Source organism: Vicugna pacos, chromosome 13 (genome assembly GCF_048564905.1).
Source record: "Vicugna pacos chromosome 13, VicPac4, whole genome shotgun sequence".
In the NCBI taxonomy this organism is placed as follows: Eukaryota; Metazoa; Chordata; class Mammalia; order Artiodactyla; family Camelidae; genus Vicugna; species Vicugna pacos.
The window spans coordinates 57306278-57329409 of NC_132999.1; the positions used below are offsets into that span (position 1 = coordinate 57306278).

Sequence of the window (23132 nt, forward strand, 5' to 3'; positions counted from 1 at the left end):
ACCTCGCTCCAAGGAGCATCAGCCACGTTCCTTCTCACTCGGGGATGTACCAGGTACTTGCAGCATTGCAGATCCAGGATACTTCGGGGGACACATATGACCTTGTTTGACCTCCCTGAGAGTCCGGGCCACGTGTCCCCATCGTCACATCGCCAGCACAATCACCTTCTTGAATTTAATCCTCAGGACAAGCCTTTACATAGGGAACAAAGGGTCTCAATTTGGCAAGTGAATAACTTGAAGTTCAGAGTGGTGAAGTAATTTGCCCAAGGTCACACAGCCAGTTGGTGGGAGACCCAGAGCTTGAACAGTTCAACTCAGAGCAGGTCTAGCAAACAGATAACCACGGTAGCTAATGCTTGCCGAGTCTGTACCGCATGCCAGGCACTGTGCTAAGACCTCACGAGTCCCACAGGGTGGGTGCCACAATTGTACCCATTTCCCAGATGAGGACACTGAGGCTCAGAGAGGCAGACAGACACCTCCTCAGGGTCACAGAGACAAGAAGAGCACAGGAGTTGGAATCTAGGAGTGACACGCTGCACAGGGTGGCCACCTTGCTTTCAGCCTAGTGTGGTCACACAATCTTCATCTACAAACCAGCCTTCGCGGAGTCTCACATGGGCAGCTGGACATCATGATTTGATGGTTTGCCTTTTATTTTTGTTTTCAACCCAAAGGAAACCGAGCAGCTTGAGAAACCCACACTGTGGTTCCCAAGATGCTGGCAAAAAAGAAAAAAAAAAGAATCCACAAAATCAACAAACAAAAGGGTTGTTTGTCCATCTTGGGTCCAGTCTTGTCCAGCACCTGATGCCGCTCCCCTGCCCCCAATCTGAGAGCCAGCTCCATGCGGCAGGAAGCCTGCCGTCCATTTAGACATTACAGTGACCATCAGCCCCGATCTCTTCCAACGGAGTAAACATGATGGTTAGAAACACGGGACAAGGCTGGGAACAAGGCTTTGAGTTTTTAAAATGAGAGAATCTGAGAGAGGGTTTTAACCACGGAACGCCAGCTTTCCCTGCACGCGAGTCAGAAAGGCATCTGCTTCACCTGCTGACACAAGCCACCCTGAAGACTGTCCTGTCACTCCCTGAAGGCATGAAGGACAACCTCCTGTCCTCTCGGCCTCCACCTGGCTCAGTCACAAACCAAGGGAGGTGTGTGACCTTGCAGTGACGGTAAACAAAGCTGACAGGTCTCACGGCGTACCATGGGCTGGATGCCACTCCGTGTGCTATACACAGACCGATGCATGACAGCCTTTTAAGGTCAGGACTAGCACCCTCATCTAACAGATGGGAAACTGAGGCGGTTAGGCAGCTTGCCCTGGGTTCCACGGCTGGTAGAGCCAGGATGTGAACCTGCTTTCTGAACCAGTACACACAGCCTTCCTGAAGAAGGGAGCATCTCTTGCTCAATGAGAGATGGCTTCTCATTTGGGTACATGGGGGGCTTCTGTACTGATCCCCATTCCACAGAGCTGCCAGCAGTGTGGTGCAGTGAAAAGCCTCAGCAGTTAGGCAGACCTGAGTTTTAGTTCTAGCTCCATGGTCCTGTCTGCGTGACTTTGGACCAGAGACTTGACCTCTCTGAGCCTCAGTTTTTGCTCTGTAAAATGGGGATAAGAATAGCACCTATACCCATAGGGTTATTATAAGCATTAAAGTGGGTAATAATCATTGTAACAGCCAACATTTACTAAATGCTTCCCTTGCTCAAGGCACTTTTAAGCAGTACTGCCATCTTCCTCATTCCACAGAGGAGGAGCTCAGAGAGGTTAAGTCACTTGCATGAAGACACACAGCTAATTGTGGCGATGTGAGGGCTTGAGCCCTAGGCTGACTCTGAGGTGAGGCTCCTAAGAACTGCACCACACGTCCTCTTATATAATTCAACGTGTACATAAAACAACATAACACAACAGCTCTTCAACATACAAAGTCATTATTTTCTGGAGGGCAGAGAGACAGGATCCAGAGAGGGCCTGTCTAGTTCTGCCTGATGCCCAGTGCCTGGCAGATGCCTGCAGCCCTGTGCGGGAGTCCTGCCCTCTGTCTCCAGCACAGCAGACCCTGTGATGCCCGGCACATGGCCAGGATCAGCCCAGTGACTGAGGGTGCTTTGTCCACAGCTTAGAGCTGGTCTTGCCAATTATCAAGAGCCCGCCCTGGGACCAGACTTTGACCCCAGTTGAGTTTTACGCTTAAAAACAGTCTAACCGTAGGTGCTCAGCATCCTAGCCAGAAGAGACCTTGGTGATTAGAGTCCAGGGTGCCAAAATGCAGATGCCTCTGGCCCCACCCAAGACTGCTGACGCTGAGTGGCCAGAGCTGGGGCGGAGGCATCTGCTCATTTACTTGTTTACTTAAAAAGTATAATTTATATCCAGTAGAATGCATAGAGCTTAGTGTACAGTTTGACAAGTTCTAACAACATACGTCCACATAACCACTGCTTAGATCAAGTTAGAAGCCATACCCATCGCCCCAGAAGGCTCCCTGTGTGCGCCTTGCTCGAATCGCCCCCCACCCAGGCGGTCACGGACCTGCTTTCTGTCACTGCTGGTTACTGTTGGCTGTACCAGAAGTTTACATAAATGGATTCATACAGTGTGAGCTCCCTGTCTGCCTTCTTTTGTTCATCTATGGTGCTGTCTGTGTTTGTAGTTTGTTTGGTTCCTTTCTCTTGCTCAGGCGGACACTATCCGGTGACACCACTGTCTATCTGGCCGCCTGTTGCTGGACACCTGGACTGCTTTCTCGTTTGGGCTGCTGGGCACAAGCTGCTACGGGCGTTGGTCTAAGAGTCTTTGTGTGGCCCGTGTAGGCCTTTCCCTCCATCACTACCAAGGAGTGGGATTGCTGGGGCACAGGGAGAGGCACTGACTTTGACCCTCTCTCAAGGTGCTGCAGCCCAGATTGGGTGGGATTCCCTGACCTGCTCTCTTTTAAGCCCTCTATCCAGGTGAGAAGCCCGCAGAGGTTATTGGATCTGTCCTGGGTCACAGAGGAATCTGTCTTCCTAACCAATGATCCTTGAGTCATTCCACAGTTTGATTCACATGGAGCTTTGAAAGCTGAACCAATTCTGAGTTCTAACTAGTGATGACACCTGTTCATACAAGGGCGGCAAAGCCCATGGAAATAATGCAAAGGCTCTTCTCATTGCCAAAGGTTCATGCCTCCTTCCCCATTGTCTGCAGACTGAATGTGATAAGAATGAATCACTCACAGTCCTTCGTCTAGACTCCACCAGGGACCCCGATGGACCCCCAATGCCAACTGAGCAGAGGCAGTAGAGCGATGTGGTTAGAGTAAGTGGTGATTAAAATCCAAGTCTGTCTGGGTGGCCTTAGGCAAACTGCATCACTTTTCTGAGCCTTGCTTTCCTCATCTGTAAAATGGGGACACCAGCAGTACTAGCTCATGATACTGGAGTTGTACTTCAGTTAAACAACATGAGGTGCAGAAAAGGAGGTGGCAGTGGCTGGATGAACCAGGGGTCAGGGAGCAGTAACTTGAGACCCATTATTACCCAAGAATCCCTGCATCCCCTACCAGGCAGAGGTGGGGCAGGATTTGCTAAATATGCAGGTTTTAGGGCCCCAGTGTGGACTTACAGATTCAGAATCCAGGGTAGGGTCTAGGATCTGCTTTAAGCAAGCTCCCTGAGTGCTTCGGATGCTCACGGAAGCCTCGGAACCCTCATCCTGAGCGAGAACCAAGGTGGAGCCTGGGGAGTCAGCTGGACGTGAGGATGCAGACAGTGTGGAAGGACCCAGTAGGGCAGCTGAGGCTTGCAAGAGCTGCAGTGAAGAACCGGGCCAGTGAGGACCAGGGACTGATTTATGCCTCCACCAAGACTGCCTCTCAGCTCTGCCCCAGGGATTCCAGCCACACGTGCCTCACTCAGCAAAGTCCTAACGCCTTTGCAAGGTTAAAAGGTCTGGCTTTGGAGCTAGGAGGTTCTAGGTTCGACTCCCAGCCATACCACTTCCTGGTTGCATGAGCTTGAGCAAGTTATTTCAGCTGTTACTACATAATAAGAGATGTGTCTCTCTAATGGAGCTGCCAGAAGGAAGGCACTCACTCGAGCGGGTAGAGCATTTAACACCATGCCGGGCAGCCTTCACACGGTTGGTCCTGATGCAGTGCTAGGACTTCATTTTGCATCCCCTTTAGGTTTAAGGGATGCAGTTGGTGACTGCTGATAACTGAGAAATACTCCCCGATGCATGGGGCGGGGGAACAGAGCACACGGCCCTTTCATGCACCTGGCTGTTCCTCCAGCCGTGTTCTCCCACCTCCCTCCCATTCGGTCTCAGCTTTAATCCCACCTTCTCCACGATGCTCCTAATACACCCATTTGCTTAGCCTTCTACAGCTAAACAGTGGGATCTCCTGAGAGCCAGGGAGCCCCAGCTCTGCAATGGAGGGAGGGAGAGGAGCAAGCGACTTCACCAAGCCTCAGTTTCCTCTTCTGCAAAGTGGGTGTCATAACAGAACACCTCTAGTGCATTGTTGTGGGACTTACGTAAAACAACCCAGATAAACCAGGTAACCCGGTACCCGGCCCACAGTAAGCCCGTGTTAAACCTCAGTGCACACACTGCGGCCTGGTGTTAATCCCGAGGGGCCCGTGGCACCCTCCCTCCGGCCAGAGACTAGAAGCCCCAGGAGGACACGGCTCACGTCAGACAAAACTACGCCCAAACCAGATCCACGGCCTCAGGGATGATCTCCGGCTGCCCTGACCAGGGAGGCAGATGTTAACTGTTCTTCCGGATGCCTCCCCGGGGGGCTGAGAGACCCCTGCAGTGAAGGGAGGCTCCGTCTGACAGTTAGGGTGCGCTGTGGCCCTGGGTGGCCGAGGGGAAGCAGCCGCACTGGGTGAGGCGGGATTCATGAGGCGCGGGTGGGATGAGGGAAACCAGGAAGGGCCCTGGGTGCACCCCGTCTGAACCCCTCGTTTTGGAAACGAGGGTTGCCTCGAGACAACTATTTTAGCACTCTGTGTGGAGCACGGGGAACTGGGGAGGGGGCTGGGGACGCCCCCTCCCAACCCATCAAGGCCAGCCTTCTCATCCATGTGGGATACAGACCCAGGGGAGAGGGGCCCGAGGGGACTCTGCCCCAGGTCCCTGATAGCAAGGGGCCGACCCAGGATTTGAACCTGTGTCTCTAGGGCTCGAACACAGCGTTCTTACGTTTGCCTCCTAGCAGGGTGCAAATCAGGCAGTCTTAAGGCAACCCTCCAGCTAGATCTGAAACAGAATGAACCCCTTACAGAAACATCTGGGAGACGGTCCCACAGAGACCACCTGCCTCTAACCAATGCTCTTTGTAATCCAGCTGTTCCCCCAGAAGAGCTGTTTTTGCCAGTCTGTGTCCTCCTTTGTCATATGACCATCCATGTCACTTCAACATCTTCCATTCCCCAGTCCCCTTCTCCTCCAGACTTCCCAGTCCCAGTGCAAGAGGCCCTTCCCTCACTGACCTGGGCTTGAAATCTCAGTGCCCTTCAGCATTCTCTCCTTCCTTACTCCACGCACAGCACAGACACACTCCTGGGTCTCAAACTGGCAGCCTAAGGCCTATATCTGGCTGTGGACATATCTCATCTGGGCTGTGAAGTGTTATTTATTTAAATAATAGAGTAGTTGCCATGGATAATCTCATGTACAAAACTTGAAGATCTGGTAAGCCTGGCCCCAGTGCTCACATGTAACCAGCAGCTGGTGCTGAATCACAGCTGCCTCCTAAAGAAGCGGCCTGCCTTCCCTTTTGCCACAGTCCCCACCACTCCCTGCTGCCTCATGTCTGGACAGACCCTCTCCCTAACATCCCCTGCTGCATCCTGTGAGACCCATGCGCTTGGAACTCATGCTCGCTTCCACATTCAGTTGGTCCCCAGACTTGTTTCTTCTTCCTTCTCAAAGCCTTTCTCTGCAGGGATTCTTCCTGCCCCAACCATCTCCGTCCTGTTTCTCAGGCCCTGTTGAAGCTCATAGTTACTATAACCCGCTTTTCTAAGGCTTTCTTGGCCGATAGGTGTAGCCACACCAACCCTCCAGCCACCGTGTCTGTCAAAACATCAGAGGAGTCCCTCACAGCCTCCAGGAGAAAGTCCAAATCTCCTGGGAGGGTTTGGACTGCCCCGTTCTGCCTTACTTGCCATGTTCCTTGAGTGGCCGCTGTGTGCAGGGCCCTGTACCAGGCACCAGCAAGACTGGGGTGGATCAATACATGTTCTCTGCCAGAATGAAGATGAGTGCAACATCGGAGTCCCGTCCAAGGGAGGGAAACAGTACTGGGGTCACCCCTCCAGTCACATAGATCTGCCTCCCAGCCTCTGCCCACGGTGGGCCTCTCTGCCTTGGCTCGCTCCCCTCCCCCCCAGCTAACCAGGAAGGTCTCCCCTTTGTCCACATCCAGCTCTCATCCCCCTTCTCCAGGACACCTCCTCCGCAGCCAGCAGGAAGCAGCTCCTCTGAGCTGTCAGTGGGGGTCACCTGTCTTAGCCACCCTCCCCTGGCCACTCACAGGGTTCTGGACGGAGTCATGTTCAATCCTACTTTCTCGCTTTAACTGCATTTAAAGTTAAGCAGGCAGGGCCTCGTCCCTGTGTTCTTACTACCACCTCTGGGCATTTGTCCGTGTCCTGGAAGGCACAGAGCCACGCCTATCACACCACAGAACGTCTCAACAAATCTCTGCTGACTTCATTCATTCATTCAACAAACACTCCCTGAGCAAAGGCTGGGGGCCAGGCACCACGAACACAGGCGTGAACAAGACAAAGAGGCCTGTTCTCAGGAAGCTTCTCTTCTACTGCAAGAGACAGACACATGAAAGGGATGGATTAACAAGCGATGTTCGGAAGAGAAAACAAAGTAGTATAAGAGTAAAGGTGGAGGATGGTCCCTCAGACCAGGCGGTCAAGGGAGGGCCCTCAGAGACAGCAACATTTCAGCTGAGACCCACAAAGTAGCAGCCTAGCGGGAAGGGGAGGCAGGGGAGCCCCAGGCTGTCCTGAGTGACCGCATGGGGCAAAGAGCTTACCTGCCCCACCCAACGCATTACACTGTGACCTACTAAGCCTCTTAAGCTGTTGCGGTGTGGAGTGGTTTGCACAGTACATAGCCTCCTCCGACCTCAGAGTCTCCCCATGGCAGTTATGAGGATCAATGAGTTATGAGTTAATATATACAAAATGCTTAGAAGAGTGCCAGCCGCAATTGCTACAAACATTTAAACTAATGTTAGAAATACCTAGTAAGGTCAGACCCTCTCGCCAGCCAGCCAGCCAGCCAGCCCAGGATCTGCCTCCTCCAAGGCCACCCCGAAACTGGGGTGCTGGGAAGACTTGGCTGGCCGCCCCCCTCCCCCACAACTCCATCAAGGATGCTGACCCCCGAAAGGCTACTTCCTCAAGCATCCGTGACTGTCCTCACCCACCGGATACAGCTCTGCCTTCGGGGAACTTCCCGAAACTCTTTTTTGAGTATTTTTCAGCCTGAAACTCTCTTGTAGGAAGCAGGTTTGTCTGCTCCTCTCGATGAGAATTTCCCAGTGACTGGGCAACTTCGTCCCAGTTCCCAGTAACTGGGCAAGAGCATACGAGAGTTGTAAAGCTGCCAGCATACTTCCCCACATGCAGTGAGTCAGCAGAAGCACCCAGGGCTGAAGAACACGCACTTCATCCCCGCTCGCTCAGCCCGGCACGTCCCTCTGTTCGATCAATGGCTCCGTCAGCTTCCAGCCCCAAAACTGAGCACCAATGATTCATAAATTCAGAACCTGTACCCTCAGCTAATTACACACTTATCTCCTGTGTATCCATACAAGGTTGCTTCTTGTACATCACTAGACATGCTTCTTCCTTTCTGTTTTTCAGGCTATAGACCCCTTTAAAAATCTGATGAGAGCTCCTGACCTTCCTCTGAAAAATGCAGAGATGGAAGGTTTGATGGAAAATTTCAGGCATATATCCAGAGGGAACTCTACTTTGAAATGATACATTCACCCCAATGTTCACAGCAGCACTATTTACAATAGCCAAGACACAGAAACAATCTAAATGTCCATCGACAAATGACTGAATAAAGAATCTGTGGTATATTTATACAATGGAATACTACTCAGCCATAAAAATATAATAATGCCATTTGCAGCAACACAGATGGAACTGGAGATCGTCATTCTAAGTCAAGTAAGCCAGAAAGAGAAAGAAAAATACGACTTGATATCGCTTATATGTGGAATCTAAAAAAAGAAAAAAAAGACACAAATGAACTTATTCATAAAACAGAAACAGACTCACAGATATAGAAAACAAACTTACGGTTACCGGGGGGAAGAGGGTGGGAAGGGATAAATTGGGAGTTTGGGATTTGCAGATACTAACTACTATATATAAAATAGATAAACAACAAGTTTCTTCTATATAGCACAGGGAACTATATTTAATATCTTGTAGTAAACTATAATGAAAAAGAATATGAAAACGAATATATGTATGTGTATGTATGCCTGAAACATTATGCTGTACACCAGAAATTGACACAACATTGTAAACTGACTATACTTCAATAAAAAAAAATTTCAGGCAGTTAGTGGGTCCTTAATCTAATTCTGAGGACCCTGATATGAGTTATTACAAGTTTAAAATTACCCCAAAATTTCAAAATGATCCAGACAACTGTAACACTTTATTGTTTTGACTACCAGGGGACTATCTAAAAGCAGTGTTTACAGATATCATTATATGCACAGAAAACTTCTGGAAACATATACAGGAAATTATGCACCAGGTTCCCTCTGGGAAAAAGGACTGGGGTCTGAGATGGGAGAGATTTACATTTTTTCATTGAATAGCATTTTAAACTGTTTGATTTTTTAAAATCATGGATAAAAATGTTTTCTTTTTCTTAACCAGAAGTTCTTTTTTTTTAAATTTTTTAAACCAGAATTTTTTTTTTAGTTTTGTTTTGGGGGGTGGTGGTGGTAATTAGGTTTATTTATTTGTTTATTTTTAGAAGCAGTACTGGAGATTGAACCCAGGACCTTGTGCATGCTAAGCATGCATTCTACCATTTGAGCTATACCCTCCCCCCAAAATATTTTCTAACTAAACAAAAAGAGTTAATAAAAAGTGACTTAAGTTAAGAACTATACATAACCCATTGTTACTTCCATTCCTCTGACATGAGGAAGGGGAGGTCCCCAGCTGGGGAGAAGTCAACTTCCTTCCTGACAGATCTGAACCCACATCAGTTGGGAAAAGGCAAAAACATCACTCAAGGAGAGGGGACGAACTGTTTCTACTGGGTGTTCAACACAGGTCATTAAAGTTCCACATTGGAGGGGAGCAGGGTACTAATATTTTATTAAGTCCCTGCATAGCCTTGGTGCTGGGAGTAGGAGCTGGGAAGAACCTTCTTGTGGAAGTTAGGGGCTTCACACTTAAGCAAATCGACTCTGAGTGAGGCTGGAGGTTATCAAGATGTGTAAACACCAGAGCGATGCTGGGAGGGGAGGGTGTGGAGATGAGAACATATAATGGATAAACCGTCTCTTATTACAACCTCCCCCACCCTCTGCTGCCCCCAGATTCAAAGAGAGTAGTTCTGCATTTATTAGGTCGAATTATGTGAAATTGCCTTTTCTGTGGGTCATCTGTAAAGGGGAGGCCAGAACCCATTGTCTCCCAGGCTGTGGTGAGGGTGGGATGAAGCCCCTGGCTCTGCGCGCGGCACACAGCAGGTACTCAACAAAAGTCCACCCCTCCCGCCCTCCCCTCCCCGCATCATCAGCACGAAACTTTTTCAGCTTGGCCACTTCACACACATGCACTTACCACACACACCCAGCAAGCCCTCTCCCAGGTATTTGCCCAAGAGAAACGAAAAACTTATGTTCATCCCCATATCTGCACACGAATGTTTACAGCGGCTTTTGTCATAATCACCCTAAACCAGAAACAATCCAAATACCCTTCAACACGTGTAAACAAACCGGGGTACCTCCGTGCAGTGGAACAACACAGCGTGGAGGAACTTCGCACGCGTTATGCTGAGTAAAAGAAGCCGGGCTCAAAAGGCTTCACCCTGTATGATTCCATCTGTATGACATCCCAGGAAAGGCACCACTGTAAGGCCTATAAGCAAACATTATTGGTTGTTAAGAGCCAGGGGTGACTATAAAGGGGCGGCGTGAAGGAATTTGGGGGGACAATGAGACTTCTCTAATATCTTGATCACAGTGGTGGTTACACAATTGTATGTGTTTGCCAAAACTCGTACATTGAATTGGACATGAAAAAGGGTAAATTTTATTGTTTATAAAAATATATATATTTATATACATGCACACCCCTCAGAGTATATAGATATGTGTGTGTGTGTGTGTATTGTATATAATGGGAGGGTGACGTCTTAGCTCAGGCTGCTAGAACAGATACCGTAGACTAGGCGGGCTTAATCATCAGACATTTATTTCTAATAGTCAGAGGCGGGAAGTCCAGGATCAAGGTGTCGGCACCCTTGGTATCTGGTGCGGCTCCACCTCCTGGCTTGTAGGCGGCAGCCTTCCCGCTGTGTCCTCACATGGCCTTTCCTTGGTGATCTCTCTCTTCCTTCCTCTTCCTGTAAGGGCACTAATCCCATGGGGACAGTCTCACCCCATGACCTGCCCTAAACTTAAGCACCTCCCAGAGCCCTCACTTCCTAATACCATCATTAGGGCTTCAACATATGAATTTGGGGGGGGGGGGACACAAACGTTCAGCCAATAAGAAACAGCTTTCACAGGTGCAGGTGAGTGAGCTGCTGCGGTCTCTGCCTTGCTCCTATCTCAGCTTCCTAAGTCCAGGAAGGGAGGCCCAGATGCTCAAAGTTAAAATGGTAAATGAACCATCTAGAAGAGTGGCTAAGATTTGCAAAGCCTTCTACAGTTTACAGACTACCTGATCTTGTAGTAACCACAAAAACTCTATGAGCTTTTTAAAAAGTAAAACATTTTCTCTTGTTATAAAAACACCGCTTGTTTATTAAACAAAAATTAATAAATCTAGATTAGCAGAAAGCAAATTAAAATCATCCATCACCCCACCATCCGTAACTGCTGAGAATATCTATGTTGGTGTTCAGACTTTCTTGAGTGTTTTGTAAACAAATATACTTTAAATTTTTTTTCAAAAATGAGATCTTACTGCAGTATGTTGTGGTGACCTTTTAAATTTTTGATATATAATGAGCAATTCTGCACATCATCAGTATTCAGCTAAACCATAATTTTTTAGTGGTCGAGTAATATTCCTGTACACAGAGGGCTCATAATTTATATAACCAATCCTCTACTGCCAGACACATGGTTTCTAATTTTATTGTTATCATAAAAAAAAAACCAAACCAGTTGAAACTAACTCCTTACACAATCATGCTTCCTCCAGATAAATTCCTGGTATTGAAACTGCTACGTTTTTTAAAGCTTTGACACGCGTTTTCAGAATGTCCTCCAATTTACACTCCCTCCCTGAGCTTGGGAAAGCCCCACCTCCCAATATGAACACATTTTTCTGCTTAAAATTTTGAAACTTTTCCAAACATTTAAAATTTGCCATGTGAAAGATGGCATTGTTTTAATTAGCATTTTCTTTAATATGATGAGGTTGAATGTTGTTTCTTTTTCTTTTTCATTTTTTTCTCCCCGATGTGCTTATGCACCACTGGCATTTCTTCTTTATCCTATTTCTCCACTAGGGCATTCAGTCTTTTCATTGCTGACTGGGAAAGGTTCCGAATGTGTTCAGAAAAGAGCCCCTTGCCTGTTGTGTGTTGCAAAGATCACACCAGTTTAATATTTGCTGTATTAAGTGTTTTAAATTTTAGGAGCCTAATCTACCCATCACTTCCAGGAGTTTCTTTTATAATTTGATCTTTTACTATCATGCTTTAAAAGCCCCTTCCAAAAAGGGGCTTTGGTAACTTTATAGTGGACAAATCTTGTAGACATGACTTTGACCAAATGATCAAGGTTAACATCCCCAATAAGTCATGCTGGTGTCGTGTAAATCCTGACATGATGCTAGGAGGACACTTCACCTCTGTAGTATTCTTTCCCCAAACCTCAAACCCCAGTCTTAATCATGAGATGATTATCAGACAAATCCAAAGTGAGGGACATTCTACAAAACACTGACCAGTACTCATCAAAGCTCTCAAGGTCACGAAATCCAAGGAAAGACTGAGAAACTGTTACAGATCAGTTGAGACCAAGGAGACGTGGGTACTAAATGCAAGGTGGTGTCTTGGGACTGGATCCCAAAGCAGAATCATGATGGTGGGAAAATGGGTAAGATCCAAATAAAGTCTGTCCTTCAGTCACTGGTCACGTGAATTTTAGTTTTGATATGGGCACTAGGGAAGCTGAGTGAAGGGTATACGGAAACTCTGACTATTTTTACAACATTTCTATAAATCTAAAATTATCCTGTCCCTTTTTTTTTTTCTTTTTCAGTTTTGACTAGGACAGACAACAGTCCAGGCAGAAATTTTTTTATTTTTTATTTTTTTTATTGTTTGCCATCCAAGCTCATGGCTATGGGTCAGGGGTGGGAGGAGGAGAGTGAGTGGGAAGTGGCTCCTGGTTCCTTCTGACAGACTCACCGGAGGTGTGGAGATGGGCAGGGGCAGCTAGAACGGGTCTGGAAAGGTAAACTGAGTCTGAACTCAAAGGAGTCCCATCTTTAGAGCTTTGAAAGCTAAGCAGCTTAGCCCAGACTTGATCCTGCAGGCAGTGGGGAAGCAGTCAAGATTTTAGTTCAGTGACCGATATGGTTATGGGTTTATTTCACTCGTTTGTTTCCTAACATACTGACCCCTCCTCCCACCCGATGAGGCCTCAGCTCCAGGAGAGCAGGAACCCCATCTCGCCTATGGAACATTTCTCCCCAGCTCCTCCTCCAAAACCCTGAACACCTGGCCTGTAGAAAGAACTCAGTGGATACGGGATGAATGAAAGAAATCATGTAAATGGTTTTTCCCACCCCTGCCCTCCCCATCTTGTATTAGCCGGTGTGAATTAAGCTGTTTTTATGCCTCTGGGCCTTTGCACAGGCCGTGCCCTGCCAAGTGCACCCTCTTCTGCTGCTGACTTTCTGCTTCCCCTTGAGATTTCAGCTTAGACTCCACTCTTTCTGCACTTGACTCTCTAAGAGTGGGTTAAACTACTTCCTTTGAGCTCCAGGGCGTCTTCATCACTGGTCAGCTTATTGTAATGGTGACTCCCAGGAGGACTGGCCCACCTGGAGGGCTGAGCTGGCCTCTTTAGCTCACCACCGGCTGTGTGACCAGCACACAGTAATATCAGTACATTTGTTTAAAATGCCTGTCTGTGGCAGCCAAAGACTTCCTCCCCATCCCCCCATAGTATAATTTGCATCTGTCACTGTTTGAAAGCAATTCCCCAAAGGCAGCTAATTGCTACCCTCCAAACTGCCGCTAATGAAGCTGTAATCTTCAGGGTCTGAAAGTGCAAGGGGTTTGTTTTTTTTTATCATATTCCCAACTACCCCCAACCAAGTTTCAAGAAACCACGCCCACACTCTACCAACAAAGCCTGGCCAGTGGGGCGGGGAAAACATGGATCAAGGGCAAGGTACATAAGTGCTCTCTCTGTCTCGCCCTCTCTCTCCCTCTCAGACCAGATGTGAAGAGGAGAAAGCGGCCAAGACATAAAACCCACCAAGCCTCAGTGCCACCTGGTTCTATGTCCTGAATAGATGAAATGGCGGAACCTTCTGGACACATCCAGAACTATACATCCTACGAGATCACGATCCTAAAAAAGAAAAGGATCTTGCTCACCACGGTGAATTCTTGTCCTGGTTCTGCCAAGATTTTGCTGGGTGACATTGGGCCCATCACTTATTCACTATTCTATTAGTGAAGCTCTGGGGACATTAAAAAAGAAGAAATGCCTCCTCGAAAAAGGCTTAACCAACCCTGTGATGTGTTTTCAATGCTGGCAGTGAACAAATGGACTGTTTTGTGCACTGTGACAAGGCTGGACCGCTGGCATGACAGCTACAGGTTTTATGATAAACATGAATTCCTGGTGCCCATACCAGCATGGCCTGTAGGAGAGCCAGGCTGCACAGCAAATGTGTGTTTTGGGCCTGCAGCTCTGATACTGACTTGAGTGCCTCATCTGGAGACCCTCGTCATCGCCAGGCCTGAGAGCCCACCCTCCCCGCCCCGCGCAGGCCCCGGTCACTCTGTTTTCTGGCCTCAGTTTCTTGGCTAGACCAGCCGCAGTTTCCAACTTGCCGTTCTGTTTTATTGTTAAAGTCGCAGGATCTCTTTAAAGGGATCTGTCGTACTTTGACATCTGGAACGTTCGTGAGCAGCGTTTCTGTCCAGCTGGCCCTGCTTCCCATCACTCAGCCCTGTCCCTGCAAGCCCCTGAGCTGCTTCTGGGACCCGTCCAAGGAAGCCCAAGTTTCCCAGGATCACAGTTATAAAAACCAGTGGACCGGAGCACTGCTGCCCAAGGTTCTTACCCCGCCATTGGAAATATATTTGTCCGGTGACTCAGTGCACAGCCTCCTACAAATAGCTAAGAAAGTTTTACTAAAGAATACTTCTCATGACAGGAGATGTTCTGTTTGCTTGTCTACTTTCTTCTATTTCACTTAAAAAGAGCTCATGGAAAACCACTTCCCTGATTTTAAAACCCATGAATAAGTCTCTGCCTGTGGTCTGTAAACATTAGCCTGGGGAATCTCCCAGATCACTTCTAGTATTGGAAATTTACATGGCATTCACAAAGCTGGGATCCAGGTAGAGGAGGAGAGATGCCAGGAGATCCTGCCAGGGTGGAGTGACTGACCTTCTCACCTGATCAGGTAACAAACTCTCTGCACATCTTTGCCACCGAAACACCTTCTCTCCAAAAGGCAGGGCTTGGAGACAAGCAAAACAAATACTGATTTTTCTAGGGACCTGCACTTGCCACCCCAGTGCCGAGTCCTGGGGAGATTTAGGGCAAGGGGTGATGACAAGAAGGTGGGAGCACTTGGCTAGGTTCAAACCAACACAGCAAAAGATCAGAAGACACAAAGCTCTCTTCCTCCCTCCTGTAATCTCTGGGTCACACCCACCCCACCCCCATGGCTGGTGTCCTTCATTTCCGAGAGGCTCACTGAGAATCACTGTTTGGTTTAGATTTTGTAAACACAGCCCTTTCCCAAACAGCCATGGTGATGCAGAGGTGATGCACTGTGGGACTTCAGGGGGCCCTGAAGTCCCACAGTGGTGAATACTTTGCATAGGGTTACAGGATTTTGGCTACTGACGTGTTCGATGGAGCCAACACAAAAATCTGGCCTCCAGACGTCAGATGGTAACAGCACGTGAAACTGGCAGGTTAGAACCGGTGTGAAAAAATTATCACACAGGGAAAATACACATTATGATCATGAACTGAAAAAAACCAGGATATGAAATAGCAGAGCAAGCAAGCAAACAAACAAAAAAAGATTTGAATAAAACATCACCGTATCAACAGTGGTTGCCAGCATATGGAGATGTTTTCCTTCCAAGTTTTCTATGTGGAACATTATAAAGTATGGTTCAGGGAGAGACAGGTAAGTTTAATCACTAGCTTACAAACTGGCGTGAAAGTCAGCTTGAACAAACAGGTCCTGAAAATGTCAAGATATATACAGATACACACACACACACACACACACACACACACACACACACTCCTTGCTTTCCAGGGGCCCCCGCATGTATTCCTTCTGGACATGTGACTGTGATGTCCCCAGATACCTGGCAGTGTGAAGTATAGGGAGAAAGGGGGCTTTGGGGGGGCGGGGGTTTCTGTTCTGTTTTGTTTTTTTTCTTCAAGAACCAATCCCCAAATCAAGACATAATTGGGGAACTTGGGTTCTAGTCCTGGCTCTGATCTCAGGCCCAGCCCTTCCCTTCCCTTCTCTGAGCCTCAATTTTCCCATTTGTAAAATAAGTAGAGTGGAATTTCTGATGGTTAAGGTCCCTTCTTGGCTCTAATATTCTAAGAGCAAAAAGGCCCAGCATTCAGCGGGAAGGGCTGCTAAGTTTGACAAATCTAGGGCAGGAGAGAACAAGGAAACTTGCAGCTACTCAGCTCACGTAAACACAACAGACTAGAAGATGAGGGACAGGCCAGCGCCTGGGTTGGGGCTGTGGGCAGGGAGGAGCTGAAAATCAGCCTGAGGCACTTAGCAGAGACCCTCGGAGCACTACCTGGGGTCAGCGTCTTGAGCAGGGCAGTCTGGCCTGAAGCAGGAAAAATCAAACAAATGACCTGTTTCTTTGCAGAACCAGAGCTCCCAGGATGGGCAGCCAGTGTACCAAGGGTTCAATACAGGAGGAGGGAGGAATAAAACACATTGCCAGGCTAAGCCAAGCTACCTGTCCAAACTGGGGAGGAGCAAGACTCTCTGAAGCGGCCGGCAAGACTGAGATGGTGATAAAACCACCTACCCAGGACTAAACTGGGGCCTAAAGCACGTCTCTGACTTGCAGGTGGCCAGGCCTCCCGGGATAACCCAGAGGAACCTCGACCTGGTTCTGCTGCTGACTTGCTGTGTGCCCTTGGGCAGGTTCCTTTCCCTCTCTGTTTCATTTGTCAAATGAGAGGACATTCTAGGGTCCTCCCGTGGCAGGTAAAAAGCCATGTGTGGCCCACCTCCCAGAGAAATTTATAACCTGGAGAAGGATACTTTTACAGTTGTCAGCTGCAAAAAAAGGACTCCTCAAGGCTTCAGAGCATACGCAACAAAAGTGAAAGCAAAGGCCCGCAGCCAGAAGCAGACTCTGCACCATGTCCCCAGTTAGAGGGCAACTGCGCTTCCGGAACTTTCCTAGCACTTAGGAAGAAAAATCTTTTCAGTCCCTCAGATTCCATCTTAATTTGGAGCAGGGGGAAGAGAAACCCAGAGCCAAAGGTCCTGGAGCCCCGGTCTCCTCCAGCCCGAGAGTTCTAAGGGCTTCACTGCCAGCCCCGCAGAGGGAGGGAAGGACATTTACCAGAACCGAGACCCAGGAAACCAGGAGCCCCCAAAGGGGTGGGCAGCCCAGTGCAAATGTCAACAGGAGATGGGCTGCTGGCTTCGCCATCCCTCACATGGACCCAGAAACTCCTGGGCCGTGCGACGTCTGGGGCCAGAGCGCTGGAAAGACACAGCTGGAGGGGCCTGCCACCTCACTCTGGTAGAAGACAGGCTGGTAGTTTGGGCCTCATACCGAATCCACAAGTCTCACCCTTGACCAGTGGTCACATGTTAAGGTCACATGTTAAGGCCACATGTTAACCTCTGCCTCTTGTGTGGGGATCCAATCCATCCCCCCTTTTCATTCCCACTGTCCCCACCAACCTGCAGACCAGCCTCCTCTCTCCTAGCAGCCTTCTCCAAACACCCATCCAACTTCCACATCGCCAGAATTATCCTCCTAATGCATCAATAGAATCAAATAACTCTCCTGCTTAAAGATCTTGAACAGAATTTGTGTCTTTCTTTGTCTTTTTGTTGTTGTTGCTCAGTGATCTATATTCTGAGCACCTAGAACAGTGCCTGGCCCACAGCAGGTGTTCAGTCAACATGTGTGCAATGGTTCTGAAATGTCTACTCCATAAAGTCCCACAGGCGGTAACGTGGCCCTGCAGATCCAGTCCAGTTCATTCCAGACCCTCCACTCCCCTTAGTTCCCCTCATCCTCTCATAAACCCACCTGCCACTACCTGAGCACCTCCCCCAGCCCAGCACACCTCATGTACTTTCATACCTCCATGCCTTTGCTTATGTTGTTCCCTCTGCCTGGACACCCTTCCTACCTCATCCCCCTGAGACACTCTACTGTTAATTCTTTTCTTAGCAGGACCTCTTGGCATGCCTTGCTCTGAGTTACTTTCTGTGTTCTGTTCTTCTTTAACCCTGTAACTTCCTACAGAATACTCGCTGTGTGCCAGGCATGTATGTCCCACCTCACCCTAGGTTAGTCCCATTGTACAGACGAAGAAACCGAGGTTCAGAGAGGCAAAGTGATAGCCCACTGTGGGGCACACATCCAGGGAGTGGTGGGGTCTGACTATATGGCCACTTCTCTGCGACACTTGCCATTTACTTCTTACTAGGCTGGGAGCTCTCTGAGGCCCCTTGGCCCTATATCCTTGGGGCAGGCCCCGCCCTTTGGGATGCCCAAGAGACCCTAATTATTGAATTTCTGTCAGCCTAGGACACCGTAAGGAACAGATGGACCACCAGCCTCCTTCCCTTTCTCTTTCTTCTGCCTTTTCTCCCAGTCTGGGCGGTACCTCTGGCAAGCTGGGGAGGGACATATTTGGAGGGAAAAGGGGCCCCCTCCCAATTCCATTTAGCCCTGTCAGCTTAAGTCGAGATCCCTGTGTGACATCTCCAAAGTGTGAAAGCCTTTCACAGGTCCCAGAGCCGACCCTTAACTAGGGAAGCCATCCTGGAAGTCACTCCCTCAAAATGAAAGCCAGAAGCCAGCCCTAGAGGACAATCGTCCTCCTGCGCCCGCCTAGGCTGGCTCGGGCCCCGCCCATCCCATTTCAGCCATGCCTGGGTTCCTAGCTCCTGGACTACCAGCACAGTTAGGAAGGACCCGACACGGGGACACACAGGCTCCTCAGACCGCTGCACAGGCGCCTGCGGCTGCCACCCACCAGGGAGGGCCCGAGACCGGGAAAACCGAAGGACGTCAGTGACCCCCGTCCTTTGGCTAGGAAAGATTTCTTTGAGAGTGACCATCCCTCTTAATCAGACCTCCCTTCGGGATGCAGACTGGAGATCTGATTTGGATTCTGAGTAGTATCTGCTATGCGGTAGGCGTGAATGCCCCATCTCATCCCGGGAGGTTATCACACCCATTTTCCAGACGAAGAAACCTGAGTTACACCCCACTTCGCTCACGCCCGATTCCTTATTCTTTGCCTCTAGTACCTAACACACACACACACACACACACACACACACACACACACACACACACACACACACACACACACACACACACACACACACACACCCTAAATCCTTTAAAAGTCTCCATTTCCATAAAGAGTAAGGGATGCGGGAAAGGGGCTCATGCGGGCAGCACCACGGCGGTTTCCTGGGATCTACTGAGAAGTTCTGCTCTAAGCACCGGTGGAAGGTGCCTCTTCGGCCAAGGATTCGAAACCCGCTGGGCGAATGGCACCTGTCCCCGCCAACAGGGGCCCGGAGGCCGGGTGCCTTCCCCCAGCCGAAGCCAACTGGCCTCAGAGCGCTGCCCGGGAGGAGGGTGGTCCCGCACTGGCCCGGCGCGGCTCTGGGGGCTGCGAGTACCGCGTCCTCCCGCGGCAGACCGCGGGCAGGAAGCTCTCAGACGGACGGACAGACCGACCCAGACAGCCGTCGACTCCCTCCGGGGCCCCGTGAGGAACAATCCCTCCGCGGGGCGCGGCGGAGCGGAAGGCGCAGACTCACCGGGGCGGCAGCGGGTCCTGCTCGGTCCCAGCTGGGCAGCCGGGGGCTCCTCGGCCCCGGCCCGCCCCCCAGCCGTCTCCTTCTGGTGCCGCGATCCCGGAGCTGGGGGCTCGGGAGAGTCTCAGTCGAGGAAGCGCGGTGGCGGAGAGCGCGCCGCCCGCTCTCGAACCGGGATGGGGACGCAGGAAGCGCGGCCGCGGAGCGCCGGCGTGCGGGAGGGAGGGACCGCGAGAGGCGCGGGGCGGTGCCGGCCCGGAGCGGCCTCAGGCCCCGAGAGGCACCGCCCACCAGTCGACCCTACCGCCTACCCCCCACGCCGGCCTTCCGCGCCGCCCTGGGGCGCGGGGCCCCAGCTGCGGAGGGCGGGCACCCACTCCCTGGCGTAGGCTGGGGAAGTGCGGGCTGGAGGCGCTGGCTCAAGTCCTCCCCGACCCAGGCCGCCGGGAGTTGGCTAAACCAGGATGAGAGGAGGGAAAAGGGCCCTGACCCCTCCCCACCCGGGTCCGCGGAATTGGCTGTGTAGGGATGGGGTGGGGAGAGGTGTCTCTGTCGCGAGTCTGGGTAATTAAGGGTTAAGCAGAGCGGCGAGACCCTTCTCGGTGCTAGACCCCGCGCGAGTGCGGAGGCACAGCTCCGCGGGCCCGCCCACCGCGCCTTTACTGGGTCCGGCACTCACCTGGACACGAGGTGGACCGGCCTCCTCTCCTCCCCTTTCTGGGGAGACCGCCGCCTCCCTCTCTACCCTGGGGCGGGTTCAGGGCGCTGGGGCCCGCCTGCACCTCCCAGGGCTGGTGCCCTGCGAGGTGACTGATGGGCGGAGGTAGGAAAGGAGGAAGCGAGTTTTTGAAAAGGGAGTCAGCTGAGGCCCTCAACACGGCTCCTCACCCCCTTCCGGGTCCCCTGGGCGCCCTCCAGGTCGCACCCCTGGGTCTTGGTCGGGGTGGAGTCCATTCCAGGTGCCTTCGCCCGCGCACAGAATGAGGGCGCCCTGGCTCGGGAGCTTCCCCTGCTGGGGGCCGGTTCCCAGCTTTGTAGAGAACTCGCCCAAGGGAAGCACAGGTTGGTGTCCCGCCAACCAGGTGGCAGGCGAGTGGCCCGCCTCTGCTTAGAGCCCGAAGCTGCTGCCCGAGGCCTGGTTCGGTGGAGGGTGAACCACAGCTCGGGAGGACGCCTCTTACCTGCTGCTCTGCCTCTTCCCGGTGCCCGGAGCTTTGCCCTGGAACCGTGCCGCTAGGACCCAGGACTCGGATGGGTTGGTTGGTCTCAACCTGATTCTAAAGCACAGAGAGAGAAGGTGGACCGCCTCCTCTCTCAAACTTAGCTTGTTTTGAATTCCAAGAGAGATCTGGCTGGGGTCCCCTTCTCCGGTGACTGTCCAGCACTTTGAAGTTCATATCCCAAGAAAAAAGCTGATAGGCAGCTGGCTGTTGTCAGAGAATCTAGCTGAGGACAGAAGGCGCCTCCTACTGGGAATCTGCCCTGTGCGGGATGGAAAATAGACACCTTGGTGGTAATTGCAGTCAAGTTCACTTCCAGACTTCGGACTTCATGGTCCCCATGTGTGGATGCCTACAGAGTGGACACACGTGGATATTTTTCCCATTGTTGCTTCTTAATACGCACGGTAACGGTTCAACAGGACCCTGGTGTCTACAGAGAGGTCAATTTGGGGCTGTCTTGTGATTTTGGGGGTAGGAAAGGCATTTGGGGAAACAGTAATGAATCACCATAAGCATAACAATAACTGGTACCTTCACATCCTTACTGTGGACCAAGCACCAGGTTACTAGCCACTTCCCTCGCACCATCTCATGTAACCCTCATAACAACCCTGGAAATGGTTATTGGTTATGTCTCCTTTATAGAAGAGAAAGCTGAAGCTTCTGGGGGGAGGGGGGAGGTCATGTGCCCAAAGTCACATGGCTGAGAAGTATCAGGAACTCAGCCCACACTGGTCCACTCCAGGGCCTGTGCTCTCCCTACTATAGAAAAATCCCTTGTCAGTCTGTATGTGCTCTCTACCCGGAGACAAACTTCCCCTGCGTCTCCTGTCTGTCACTCAGGAAGAAGTCGCCATTGTCGCCCTCTCTGCAGAATGATGTAAATCTTTAAAAGTCTGCCTCCTGCTCTCCTGAGGACAGGGACCCCTTTGCCCGCATGCCCTTTGCCTGGCCCCCTGCAGGTGCTTGATAAATGTCTGTTGGATGAATGAAAGCCTCAAATCACAACATTGTTTTAGCAAATGGGGAGAACTTCTGTGTGGAAGGGACCTGTGACAACAGTCTCCTACTTGAGAGCTGAGTGTATCCACTGCCAAGTTTAGACAGTGAATTTGGGAATATTCCAGGCTCCAGAGGAGTGATGGGAAACAGTCACGTAGCTCTCAGATAAGACCAGGAATCTGGTTTTCATTTCACTCTGCGAGACCAGCTTTGGAGAGGCCTAGACTGGGGATGATCATTTCAGACTGCTGCTCCAGCTCCTACCCAGAGGCAAAGGGCCTCAGTGCTTTTCCATGCCAGGATCAGACTCCAGATCCACCCTGCTCTGCTGCACACCCAGCTAGGCAGGTCTCTTCTATCTGAGAAAATCATCTTCAGAGTGTTCCTTTCAGGCAGGCTCACCCTGGCTAATCTGGGGAGAGGCTGGAGAAATTCTCAAAGCTGAGCCACAGGCAAAACCAAGAAGCTGGCAAAGGAAGCATGTTTCTCCTTGTCATCCTCCCGTTCGAGCCCTCTCCTTCTACGTGGCTAGTTTCTCTGAATCTTCCCAGGTTCCCTATGTCCTACTGAGGAGCCTGACTTAATTCAACTGCCACCTTATCCCACTGAGTATCAGCTGACAAGGGCCTGAGATGTGTCCTTTGGGAAAAAGCCAAAGAAATAAATCTTGAATGGTGGAATTTCTGTTACCTGTTACCATAATAGGCAGTGGGGAAGATGATAGTTACCATTTACTGAGCCCTATGTTTCAAGTGCTATGCAAACATTGTGTTATTTAATCATCACAAAAGCCTTAGTAGGAAAATTCTGTTATTGCTGTTTTTCAAGTGAGGCTAAGATTCAGAAAAGTTACATACCTGGATCCATGAGTAAGTGGTAGAGCCAGGAATTGAACCAAGGTATATCCTTGCTCTTAACCACTATGCTAGGAACCCCATGTGATAGGCAAAATCATGGCCACCCAAAGATGTTCACATCCTGATCTCCAGAACTTGTGAATGTGTTATCTTACATGGCAAAAGGGACTTTGCAGATGTGATGGAGTTAAAGGTCTTCAGGTGGGGAGATTATTTTGAATTATCCTGGTGGACCTAATGTGATCACAAGGGTTTTTATGAACTAGGCAAGGGTTGGAGTCAGAGGGGATGTAACGCTGAAAACAGAGATCAGAGTAATGCAATTGTTGGAGAGGGCCATGAGCCAATGTGGCAGCCTCTAGAAGCCGGAAAAGGTCAGGGCTGGATTCTCCCCTAGGCCCTTGAGCAAGAGCACAGCTCTGCTGACACCTAAATTTTAGCCTAGTGACACCAATGTTGGACTTCTGACCTCTATAACTGTCAGGTAATAAATTTGTGTTGTTCCAAGCTG

The 23132-nt window shown here is 50.2% G+C and overlaps 1 protein-coding gene across 2 annotated transcripts in view; it reads right to left on the reverse strand.

Moving 5' to 3' along the window:
* Window positions 1–20338, reverse strand: part of TMEM51 (transmembrane protein 51) — a 47995-nt gene extending 27657 nt beyond the window's left edge. Inside the window, exon 1 of one of the 2 annotated variants that reach the window (XM_072975340.1) lies at window positions 20219–20338. The gene's annotated coding sequence lies outside the window, so the exon portion shown is untranslated. Of the gene's footprint in view, window positions 1–19542; window positions 20000–20218 lie in introns of those variants that run through there. The other variant, XM_072975339.1, reaches the window with a different exon arrangement.
* Window positions 20339–23132: the final 2794 nt, after the last annotated feature.